General features: G+C 41.3%; 1 protein-coding gene across 3 annotated transcripts in view; it reads right to left on the reverse strand.

The window, feature by feature from the left end:
• The window catches only part of LOC140243849 (growth factor receptor-bound protein 14-like), a 104416-nt gene that overhangs the window by 38697 nt on the left and 52951 nt on the right, over window positions 1-12768 (reverse strand). The window contains exon 1 of one of the 3 annotated variants that reach the window (XM_072323520.1): window positions 4252-4828. The exons of the other annotated variants lie outside the window; for them this stretch is intronic. The gene's annotated coding sequence lies outside the window, so the exon portion shown is untranslated. Of the gene's footprint in view, window positions 1-4251; window positions 4829-12768 lie in introns of those variants that run through there. 3 annotated transcript variants of the gene reach the window in all.

Below are 12768 nucleotides of genomic sequence, written 5' to 3' on the forward strand. Positions count from 1 at the left end.
ACAACAACACATGTACAGTCTTCCTTTTAGAACGGGCCACAATACAGTAATAAACCACAAGTGTACCAAAGTATGGTATGATTGACGTATCAAAAAGACAGTTACAGCCCTAAATGTCTCTCACCATCTGGAAATATTTAAGAACTGAATAACATTACCACAGATACTCTCTACTCACAGTTGAAAGAGTTACTTATTCCCCCCCCCCCCCCTTCCCCTGCTCCCTTTCCTTCCACAAGTCACGGCACCACTTTGAACAATTCTACAAAGTTTAAGTCCTGCGGGCTACTCCAAATTTCCATCCTTTCAGCCGATTCCTCTTTTCCAGATAATGCGGAGCCAGAAGGTCGTAAGTGATGGGAATCCCAGATCCATCTCGCCCTGGACTTGGCTCCCAGAGCGAACCTGAACCCAAATGCTTGGTTCAAGAACTGCCAGATGTTTCATACTCACACGGGACAGAATGCCTGATGTAATCACCATTTTCGAAATATACCTCAATTCTAATGTCAGAGTGACGGAATAGGGATTTTGAGCTGAAGTGAAAGCTACCTGCACCTGACATTCCATTCAACACCTGTGTCAAAAACTCCATGGCCTGTGTGTGGGTCCAATACACGTAGTCACAAGTATGAATGTATACATTATATGCGCATTTCACTGCATGGAATACAAGGTCATGGTAAGATCCATTCTCCCCTATACATCTCAATAAAGACCCAATGGGAATGAAGGAAACCTTTACAGAAAATCCCTTCCTCACTACCATTGACCAAATACAATTAGTGAATGTGTTTGAAAGAAATATTATTCAAGTTTGCTCTCAGAAAGAAAATATAAAATGTATGCCTGACTTCTTGTTCTAAACACATTGGAAACATGGTTTTCAGTAAGATGTGAAACTCCTCTGCATCCGTTCACGAGGAGCGGAGATGTCGCATGAGTAAGCACGGTGGACATCATGAAAAGCTATCACGGGGGCAGCCCCCTAATTATCCCATGCTTTCCCATTTTTGCAGGTAACCCACTCCTCCCGGGCGGAGAAAGATAGACTGCAAAGGGAGCCGCAAATCGTTGGCAGAGAGGGCAAGAGCGTATACCACCGCAAATCTGGATGCAGTGACTGCCGTTGGGTCTACGTGCCTACCAGCGATGACAAAAACTGGACTCTTAGAACAAACAACGGTTCTGAAGAAAATGCTGAGCAACCAACCACTAGTTGCAAATTCAAGTTAACGCAAACACAATAAAGAGACTGCGTACACAATCTTTAATTCACTAGGTCAGAAAATTTGCTGTTCCTGTGGCATTTTGAAACAGTGGTTAGGATCATGACTCTATGACAATCTCTTGTGCAGGGCAAGTATTTCATTATGTGACTGAAATATCACTTATGTCATATTGCGCCAACTATATCCGTTTTCATGACTTGGTTCCAATTACAGTGTGGACATCTCACTCAAGAGCATTGACACAAAGAAATAACCCACGTTTTTCTGTGTTCATGTGAAGAAGGCAATGACATGTCATAGTTCAGTAGTCTAGTCAGCTACTTTGGGAGCTATATTGGGTTGCCACTTTTGGTGATTCACTCCAATTTTCAATGACTCCACAAATGTCTGATCATTCACCCGACTTCACTACGTTTTTTTCTTTTCTTTTCTCTGTTGCTTTCTTGTAACCAACTCTAGACAACTCATTTGTAGTGAATTTTCCTCAAAGTGGCTTATTACTTGCATTTTTGAAGCCACACCAATGTTTTTCAAATAGAATTAGACATATTATATACAAACTTGTAATTGTCCCTCCCCCAACACTCACAATCATAATCTCAATATGACCGCAAGTTCTAATGAGTACTGCATCTTTTATCCCTGATTATCTGATAGACAAGCACCATTTAACGCAGAACTTTTCATCACAATCCTCCCAATCCCACGCGATTACTGAAAAATGCCATCAGTTTCCAGATAGTGATAAGATACCGAAATACCTTGACGATCAGCAATCAAGAACTTTACACCATGGGCAACTGCCAGAGGCCCACACCTGTCAATAGACAAGACTCTGAGATCATTCTGATATCGCCGAGGCAGATACATGTATAGATGCAGGCCTGCCAGCATTCACACAGCAACATTGGGGTGATTCCAACGCAACATAATCAGGGAGAGATATCTGTGTGTCATAAAAATGCATTCCCACCCAGGCAAACGTAATTCCCAAATCATTCAGGGGGGTCGCGACATGAAGAGATAACTATATTTTTCTCAGGGAGAGTCGGGGGAAATCATGACAGCTCTCTAGATGTAATGCCAAACGCATTAACCACTCTTGACGTGGTGTCACACATGTTTGGTTCCCTATTTTGTGCCAAAGTTGCAGAGAATCTGCATTCAAACAGACCCAAATAATTGAACTTCTCCGTACCTTGATATAAAAGTACATATCACATAAGCTAGAGCATTAGCTGCCTTTTTGCCTTCCCCTGTGACAATCTTACCGATAAAAGTGAGAGGGGCACAAATCTGTGAACAGCACTCATGGGGAAACAGCAAAATTTATTAATAAACTCTCCTGTCGCCATTGTTTCGTTCACCCACAAAGTCAATATTGACACACATATAGCACTTGACAACTGCATGAACAGCTGTTTGCCCCATTTTTTCTTGGTTTTCACGATATTCCAATTTGCCTGGAATGAAAGAAATGACATGTTCCTTCTACAGCAGTTTTGCTTTGAAAGAAAATGTTTAAATACACAGTTTTTATATCATGGCTGCTTTTGCTGCATATCTGCAAGGCTTTAGAGCAAAGGAAATACTATGATTCCTCCTTTTTTTAGTCTCAATTTGTTACTCCACCACCTCATCCTTGTACTGCTCAGAAAACTCTGAACTGCACAGAATGCACACACTGCATTGTACTGCTACATTCAGTATTCATTCTATTCAAGACATCGTCTGCACAAGATTTTTTTGTAAGAGCTTCAGAGTGCACATTAATCTGCACAGTGTCCTCCTATTCCTCTGCCCGACTTCCCTCGCTGAAAGACTACAGAACAAAGCTTTTACTACGCACGAATTACCTCGCACTGAAGAGATACCTCATATGCATGGCTGAACCGGAACTTTAAATCTCTTTCCACTACAGTATCTTTTACCCTTTACAAAGTAGGGCTGCCATACAATAGGGCACACAGCCACGATACAGAGTGATACTGCCAGCATCTATTATAAATGGCAAAAGTATCAAATTCCAAGCACAACATAAGTTTTCAAGTGCATTCACTCTGCAGAAAAGGGGGAAAAAAGACTACTGCTGACTTGAATTCATGGCAAAGAGTGAATCAAGGTATGAATGACCAATTGAGAAAAGGAGAAAATCTGATTTTTTTTAAAGGGGGGGGGGGGGCAGTTTCCTTCCCTGGTATGTTGAGATTTGGTATTCAAACTATCTACGTGCGGTTGATTCCTATTGTTGGTCTTAGCGGTATAACCATGCATCATAAAAGTACACTGGGGGAGAACTGGACAGAGGAACAGAGGAACATAAAGCCATTTTATCATTCAGAGGCTTAAAGGGGCCCCCATGAATGGGATGACTTCAGACCTCAGCTAACACACACAAAAAAGGGGGCATTCTGAATAAGGCTGTGTCCTCAGATAGCCACTTCAAAGAAATGGGGGGGGGGGGGAGGGGGAGAGAAAAATGGGGGGGGGAGGGGTAAGTGAGATGGCAACTTAAGAAGTGGATGAGGGGGAAGAGGGAATAAAAGCTAGACAAAGTCGTGGCACCGGTAATTCTACACAAGAGTGTTGGGCCAAGTATTCAACCTTTTCTGAAGGCTGATTAGGAGAGAGAAGAAAAGTGTTGTATGCAGAACACAAGAGTAGTTATACAGACAAGAGACGAGGTTAAAAGGATCACAGAAGTGGGAGAGGAGAGAGGATGGGGACAGGGGTGGACAAAAAAGCGGAAGGAAACAGAAAAAAAAAACTGACATTGTCACAGCAGAGACTTTAGTACTGTTAGCATGAGAGATATGGAGCCAACTGAACCACTTGGAGGTTGATGAAGAAAAGGCAATGATTGCTAGGGAGACAAATATGTTAATTTGAAGAGAGTATTTTTCGACAGATTACCGTACACGATATTGGCAAGTATTATTGCAGAGGGACATAAGAACCAAATTGCTCTAACCCCAAATGTGACAGAAATAAGACACATGGTTTCACTGTCAACGCTTACCTTTATTCCTGGTGTATAAAGATGAAAAAAAAAAATGAATCAATCCATTCAACACCGGTAAAGGATTTCTTGAAGCACAAATTTCACAAAAGAACAGAGCCACAAAATTGCTGTAGATGAGTTATATCCCTAACTCCTCCTCAATGGCAAGGAAATGCATCGACAGTGGCCGATACAGAGAGTCTCCAACTGGAGCGAGCCTTCACGATTAACGTTAATAATCCACAGAGCAGAGCAGTATCACTGGCGAGAACTGCGAGAGGGAGAGAGGGGTATACACATTGGAGCTTGTGCGCGAGGCAGACTTCTCCTCAACTGAATCAAGCCGCGCATGAAGGAAACGCTGCCCGAGGAGCGTGCGATCATGAGTTAGACACTGGCTACAAGTGCGAAGTAGCAGAGCGAGTGGAGAAAGGGGAGAGAGGGAGACCTCGCAGTGTACGTCCGTTCTCCTCCACTGACTGCTCTGAAATAAAGACCATGTAGTGCCAGCCAAGTAGCGCACACTCGGTGTGCGAGAGAAGCCCAGTGAGGGGTTCACCAAGGCCTGCCCTGCTAGTCTTGCTCTGCAGACCCACCTGGCAGCATGTCAATGCTTTCAATGACTGCAATACATGTATGAGCAACCCTCCATGGGGGGGGGGGGGGGGGGGATGAGGAAAGGGTATGAGGATGGGGAAGGGTAGGGGGTCTCTACAAAGAAATTGAGCTTTTCTCCTCTAGGGTTGAATAATGATGGGCATTAATATGCATGTCAAGGAATTCCTTCCCACTCACAACCTGTTGCAGTACCCTACTGCTAGGCAGTCCTTCTGCTGTGATGTATGCCATGGATGTTTAAAGGGGAAGATCAAGCTTTCATTCTTCGAATGATACCAGTGCTTGCTTGATGTGGTACTGTTACCATTTGCACAGCTATTGTTGACTAAGGATGAAATTTCCCAGAACATTGAAGGGCGTTAATGTTTGTGAAACCAGGGAGGTGGAAAGAGACCCTTTTAACCCTTCAATTACCCTAAATAACATATAGGCCTATTCCTCATATTCAATCATTTTATGACCGCAGTGCAGAATTAACAGTACTGAGCTGGACACTCCTAAACATGTTGTACTGTGTTCTAAATACACTACATTCCAAATACCAAATTCAAAAGTTATACACTTATGCTAAAATATAAGATTAAGACATAATTAGCCTACAGTAATTACAAACCCATTTTAATGAATTTCATGGTCTGATGTTTGACATAATAGGGCCTACTTTCCAGAAATCCTACTCAACCGATGTTGATGACATCTGTTGAAAGAGGAAAATCTCTAGCATAAAAGAGATTTTACGTTTGATATCAATGAGCACTTCTTAGAAGCAGTTATGTACACTATAACTCCAACCTAGCAACAACCAACACAGTACAAAAAAAAGAAAGAAAGAGCCAAATAGAAACAAAGTCATGCTAATGAATTGGGTTAGAATGGTGTTAGTCGTAAATTTGGTAGCCAATGCATACTTTCTACAAAAGTGATTTTTACTTCTGCATCAACAGCTCTCTCTCTCTCTCTCTCCCAGATCTCTTCCTCTTGCTCCAATTCTCTTCTTATGCCATTTTTTTTTTTCTCTCTCAAATGAGCATGTGACTTACAATAAGAAGTATGACCTTTGGTGGATATGACCAAGGAGCCCATGTTACAATGTGATCAGGCAAGAAAAAAAAAGTTTATTAATTTTCATCCACCACAGAATAGGCTTAATACCATCTGCAAGTCCCAAGGGAAATATCATCACTGATATTATCAAGATTATGAGGGTGCTACCTTTGATATAATTTTTGCAAGAATAAATAATTAATAAAAAAAAATTGATAAAAATAAAAGCTGCTGAAAACTGCTTATCCAATAGTGGCAAACCGGTGGACTAAAATGGGAGTCAAAAGCTACTTAAAGGTCCACTTTGAGTCCTAAATACTTTTTGATAAGCATTTGAGATATGTATTAAATCTTGGTACATATTGAAATATACAGCTGAAGCTTCTCACCGAGACAAGAGAAGCAAAGTTGTTTCTCTATTGTTTCTCTGTGAGAACAATACAATACTATTCATACAACATATGTTGTAGAAAAAACAAAACAAAACATGCAGGCAGGCCTCTTTTCACAATAAATTTGAACAGTTCTATATGAGATCATTCTGAACAAAGCCATTGGCATGTGTGTTACAAATTGTATGTAGAGTTATGGCTGTTTTGTTTTTGTTTTTTCTCATGAAAGAACATTCCAACAAGCAAATGGACAGCCTGTCACAGAAAATATGCTATAATACTATTCATGCATGGGTAGAATGCATATTTCACATTTGACTATTACAATGCTACATGATTATGTCATCAAGTATGTTTTAACCAAACCTGTGAACAAGCTGTAGCTCCTGTCATGAACAATGACAGCTTCATGAAAGAAAAAAAAGAATTTGAATGTAGTGACAGACATGACAAGTCTGAATGATCCATTGAATAGGATCACTTCTGCACATGTTTTGCACATTTTTCAGACTCTGATGGTTCTGTGTACATTCTAAGAATGTGATCATACTTTGAATATTACCAGTGTGATGACCAAGGAAGAACCCCACCATGATAAAAGAGTGCCTTGCTAAAACATGAATCACAACAGGAACGTGCAATGCTGTCCACTGCGTTTAACTGCCACTTTGCTTATCTTAGGACAAATGTTTTTGTTTTTGTTTTCTTTCATTTTTTCATTGGGGATAAGGAATGCAATAAGGTTTAAAAACGCGGGTGAGAGACATTCTAGTTGGTATGGATTATTTGTGAGTGGCAATGATGTGTGAGTGGAAATGAAGTGAAAATTGAATTTGATTTTGTCTGTTGGCCATGATGAATACCCTTTCAAAGGATTGGAGTAAGTCTGGATGGACTGGGCCTGGGAAGGGAGACAGTTTGAAAGCCACACTGCCCACCCCAAAGGGATAGAGGGTCTGGGGCTGCAGAATACCGGTCTTGTTCAGGACTCAGCGGGACCAATCGCTTGATCCTAATCCATGCTGGCACCCACCAAGAGCTTCGCCATTACCTATCACTGCATGATGTTACCCCCTATATAAAGAGAGAAGGAGATTGGGGGGGGGGGAGGAATCTCATCCCTTTACTCTTTGCCAATGACAAACGGAAAAGAAAATGGAAAAAAATAAATCTAAATAAGGCCGAAATTACCAAATTCTGCCTCTCTGGGGCAAAAATTCAAGTCTCCGAAGACTCCCAGATTTGTGAGTTTTCTCCGTAGTTCTCCTCTCATTTTCTCATCACTGTGGAAAACTAAACTGAGCCGAGCGTGACTGGAATACATCAGGTCCGGGAGGATAACCACACTTCAGTCCTTAGGTCAGATATAGGATATTATGAATGTTCCCCGAAAAACTTTGTGATTACGTCACAACCAACATTGTTCCTCCTTGAAGTATATGTAGGATCTCTATATATACATAGCTCCTATGACCTATATTTTATGTAGGCTATACCTCACATCACTTGCAACATTTTTATCTCCACGAATCTGATCCCCTTGGAGAAATCACTGTTGACCCATTTGCTTCTCAAATTATCAACCACATTCCAGGAAGTTTAGAGACAATGATGCGGCAATGATGCAAGTGGCAAGCCTTAGTGCACGTAGTCAGGTAGGTGCTACAAGGAAATCGTGCATCCAGGGAGGGTGTTTCTACTTCCATGAACAATTCTCATCAGGCTGTATCTGCAGAGTATGAGAGAGAGAGAGAGACACCAGTTGATTGCTGCTCACTGGCACGTATCCCATGCATGATGCCCAGAAGCCCTCCTCACACCCTAAAAACTCATCACACCCAAGCCTCCTTGTTACATCCAAACCTCATCACACTCTACTCTGCATCTATCTTCCAATGCGATGCCCAATCGCCAGTGTGAACGCGAGCATCATGAGCTTTCCCCTATTTTCTCCTGACTCGACACATCATGCAGCATGCTTGTTCACACTGCTCACTCAAATCATGAATAGAATTTTTGTTTTCTGTTTTTTCAACTAAGACAATGGTGTCAGAGAACTTTCTAGTTGTGTTTATAAAAGCCTAACCAAAATATTCAGAACAGAATGTTGATAACATCACTTGAGACACTTACTGGCATAAAACATGTTTGCTTGCGCAGAAGGTTGCCAGATTGAAAGATAGCATATGAGGAATATAAAGAAAATATGGAAAGACAAAAGAGACAAAACTAAAGTAGTAGATAAGAAGAAGGATGAATTGATAGATAGAGGGAGAGGAGGAGGAGGAGGAGGAGGAGGGCAAGAAGAAGAAGATGAGGGAGCACAAAAACAATGCCTGCAGCAATACATTGTGATGGAGGCATAAAAAGAAAATACAGGTGAAAGAGGAAGAAGTAGGAGAAAAAAGAAGAAAACAAGGAGAGCAAAATGATGAAAAATGGTGATCATGATCATCATCACCATCATCATGATATATCATTATACCAATGAGATGATTGAATAATAATAAAAAAAAAAGGAGAAAATAATGAAGGAGAGGTAATAGAATGAGGGGAAAGGAAGAGAACACAGAAAGACACAAAGCTGGAGAAACCACGGTGCAGCGAGATGCTCCAAGACGTTACTAATGATCCCGACTGCTGTCGCCGACGAAAATTAGATGGGACAGACTCAGCGGGAAAGAATGGGCAAAATTCTGATGGACAAGTTCAAAGTGGCGGGGAGAGAGAAAAGGAGAAAGGCTGGCTTTCCACGTTTGGCAATAATGCATTTTTCTTGTGTTCACTTCAATTTATTATTCTCGTTATTTTTTTTTTTCTTTCTCTGACGATGGGAATAGCGAGAGGGACAGAGCAGTTTTGTGGGGTCACTTAACTCCGTCAAATGATGGGAAAGACGGAAGTTCACAGGATTTGATTAGGGGTACGGGGCAGGATTTGAGATGCATTACAATTGGGCCAACTGCTATGTGTCAAATCGGATGTCTTTTACAATCTTCTTTCTCCTGGGGTTTGAGATACTGTATAGCACAATACTACATGAGAGCTGCAAGAACTAACAAATGGCAACTGTACGATATTAAGACACTCACACCTGAGTATTGATAAAGTTATTGCTTACACTGCCTTTTCTAACTATTTACTGTCTTTCAAAGTCTTGGACATCTGTTGTAGTGTTCTTTTTCTTTGAATTCATCCGATGAAAAGGAAGTTCTTTATAGCAGGATGGTCAGAGATAATCCAGCATGAAATCTGCACACATCTCTCCAACATATCTCCTCAGATCTTGGTTTTAATGACCGATGGTCATCACAATGGAATGCAAATTCATCTCCTTCTATTAATCTTAACTGGCAGACAAGATTTCTGCACAATTTGTGACTATACTGACCTCTTCACTTCATCATATTCAGCTGACAAACTGGTACCCCATTAATTAGCTACACAACCAGCCCTATTCACATCACACTTATAAACTACCTGGTTTGTACTAATTTACTACACGACCAGCCCACTTCGGTATCCCTTCAACAAGCATGTTACCGCTGCATGAGCCAAATGACTGGCCCATCTCACATCAAGGCAACAAGCATGGTAACCATCACTTTCGTAGCTGAACAACCAGCCCCACTTCACATTCAGTCAACAAGCCGGTTTCTCTCACTTAGCCACAAATCACTTGAGATCTGTTTCCCCTGCACCAGACAATCTCAATCCCCATCTCCCCATTCTGGCTGTCCATCATGTCTCTATAGTCCCGTTACCATGGCTACTGATGGCAGTAACATTTAAAGGCATCTTCCAGGCAAACTACTTCATTAATCATTTCCCATGCACTGTTCATACATGAAGATACAGATTTCTGGTAATATACTGTTGACATTTTGCTCTGGGCATCTTAAAAGATTGAAGCATAAGACATGTCAAATCTGAGAAGGATGTTCTAATTATATATCGCATAACCACCCCTCCCCCCCAAAAAAAAAAAAAAAAAAAATGTTTCATCAGATATGAGCTGATATCTTCTCAGATTTGTAAGAATGAGAGGGAGTGCAATTACTTGATCAGTTTAAAACTCCATCAAAATTGGTCAGACATATTGATTTATCATCTCTGAAATATGTATTTCTTCCTTTTTTAAATACAGTTGTGTATGTAGCTCTTGCATCATCAGTGAGCTAAAATGATGTCATCCAAAAGCAAATTGATATGGGGAAACCTGTTTTGGCCAGTCAGAACCATGACAAAAATGATATTGATTCTTTAAGGGGATTGGCCATCAGACAAGATCAGACACAGCAGACCAGTCACTCAGTCACCTCTGACCCACTGCGCAGAGAGGAAGGGTGGAGCCGGAGATGACACCACTGACCCGACCCCGCCCGTCTACTACAAACATCAAGTGATAAAGCAAGTCTCCCTTCCATGTTCCTATATCACTGAGTGGTCGTCACAAAAACCCACATGTTAGAGGCATCTGCGTATGTAGCCTTTGTTGCAAAATTTTGTAGAGCTGTCCATCTGACCTCAGCCAAGCAATGACGAGAAAGCTTTCATGTGGGTTGGCGTGACAGCGCCATATTGGTTGGAGTGGTAATGTCATTTTACATATTGTATGAACACAAAGTTTGAAAGAGGTTGAACATACTTTTTTTTCTACTTAAATATCCCAAGTTTGCTGGAGACACAAATACAATACTATTACTATTCATCCCCATGACAATTCAAGTTAAACCTTTGATATGAATTCCAAGAAATGTGGTCGTTCTGTATACACATTTGCAGACTGCAACATGAGCACCATCCTAGCTATTTTCTCAATTCAATAGTTTATTATTTCCATCAAAAGAAAAGAAAAAGTTGACATAATCCAAAGTGATACAATTTTTTCATTTTTCTTACACTAGTCTGATAAAGGATTTTTTTTTTCAAATACAATATAAAGTATACATGTATGCACTCTCATGGAGCATGGTTTCTGCACAGCTCTTCTTGCACAGCTTTCATTTTTCTTTTGATGATGGAAATAATAATAAACTATTGAATAGCTATTTCACATCAACTGTTATGAGATTCCCATACACATTTGAAACGAAATATTGACAGCTTTCTTTTTAAAAATCCAACATCTTTTCCCAAAATATATTTTGAATCAACTGAATTATTCTGACCATTTTTGTTCTACAGCTTGATCTTCTTTCTCCATCCCTTCCTAACCCTCTCTGTTGTTTGCTTTCATTTTCCTTCTAACAAGATGGCTGGATTTTATACTCGCGTTGGTCTTCCATGGGATCCAGTCATAAAGTACATGTTGTACATGGGCCGGGCTCCTCTAGCATGATGACATACAGCATCGCTCATTACTTGCACCAAAGTCCAAATCCAAGTCATTCGACTGAAAGGCAGATATAGTTTTACACGCTACCTATTTACTGAGTCACCTTGCAGCCTTGCTGGTAAATATTATTTTCTTTTCCCACCACAGGTTAGGGCCAAGTCAGAGCTGGTCAGGAGATGTCCATCATCTGCTAAGCACTTGAGCCTGTCTGGTCTCCAGCAGCCACCCTATCAGTCAGGAGCCATGATATTGGTCAGATAAGGATAACTAGGGCTCCACTGGTCATTTGGTCATGAAATGATTGGCATCCACGACAACGGTCAGCGCGCAATGAGTCTGATGTGAATCACAGTTCATTTCAGATATTACACATTTCAGCCCAGTGATGAAGTTTGACTCAGAATACAGGGACAGTGTGACCCAATTTCATGATAATCACACACAATTTGTGAATTTTTGAAAACAAAAGAAAAAAATTTGGACTTTCATCCATCCGTAACAGAAGTATACACTCACTCACATCAGTTGTGTGTATATACAGTTATGTGTGTGTGTCATTGTTTCTCCTGAAGTCCTGTCACATCTAGCCTTTTGTCAAGGCCCTCTCGCTGTAATGGGCGAGCGAAGCGAGCCCAGCCAAGCCCGCCAGCGCGAGGGCCTTTTGAGATCTGCTTTACACATTATTATTCATGAACGTGGACCCTTCTGAATACTCATTTTAACGGGTTCCGGTCAACCAATGGAGTGGCGCGCTCCCCGCATCCTCAGCCTCGGTGTTGTCGAACATGCCTGTTCGCATGCATCACTGACTGTCCGCGGAGGTCTGCCACAGAACTCTACACACTCTGTGTGTATAGAGTTCTGTGAGGTCTGCGGCGTGCATTCGCTCTATTCAAATCGGGTTCGAGCAGACAGACACGCTGATTGGTCGTCGACTTTTGCTCCCAAAATCGGGGAGCAAAAGTCGGTAATTCAAAGGGCTAACAAAAGGATGCGAAGCAGATCTCAAAAGGCCCTCGCGCAACCCCACTCAGCTGGGCTCTCTTTACCATACAGCGAGAGGGCCTTGACAAAAGGCTATGTCACATCATGCCTAGACGTAATTTCACGTTTGCATTTTGCCCATTTAACAAACAGTAATAA

The sequence above is a fragment of the Diadema setosum genome, chromosome 20, assembly GCF_964275005.1.
Source record: "Diadema setosum chromosome 20, eeDiaSeto1, whole genome shotgun sequence".
In the NCBI taxonomy this organism is placed as follows: Eukaryota; Metazoa; Echinodermata; class Echinoidea; order Diadematoida; family Diadematidae; genus Diadema; species Diadema setosum.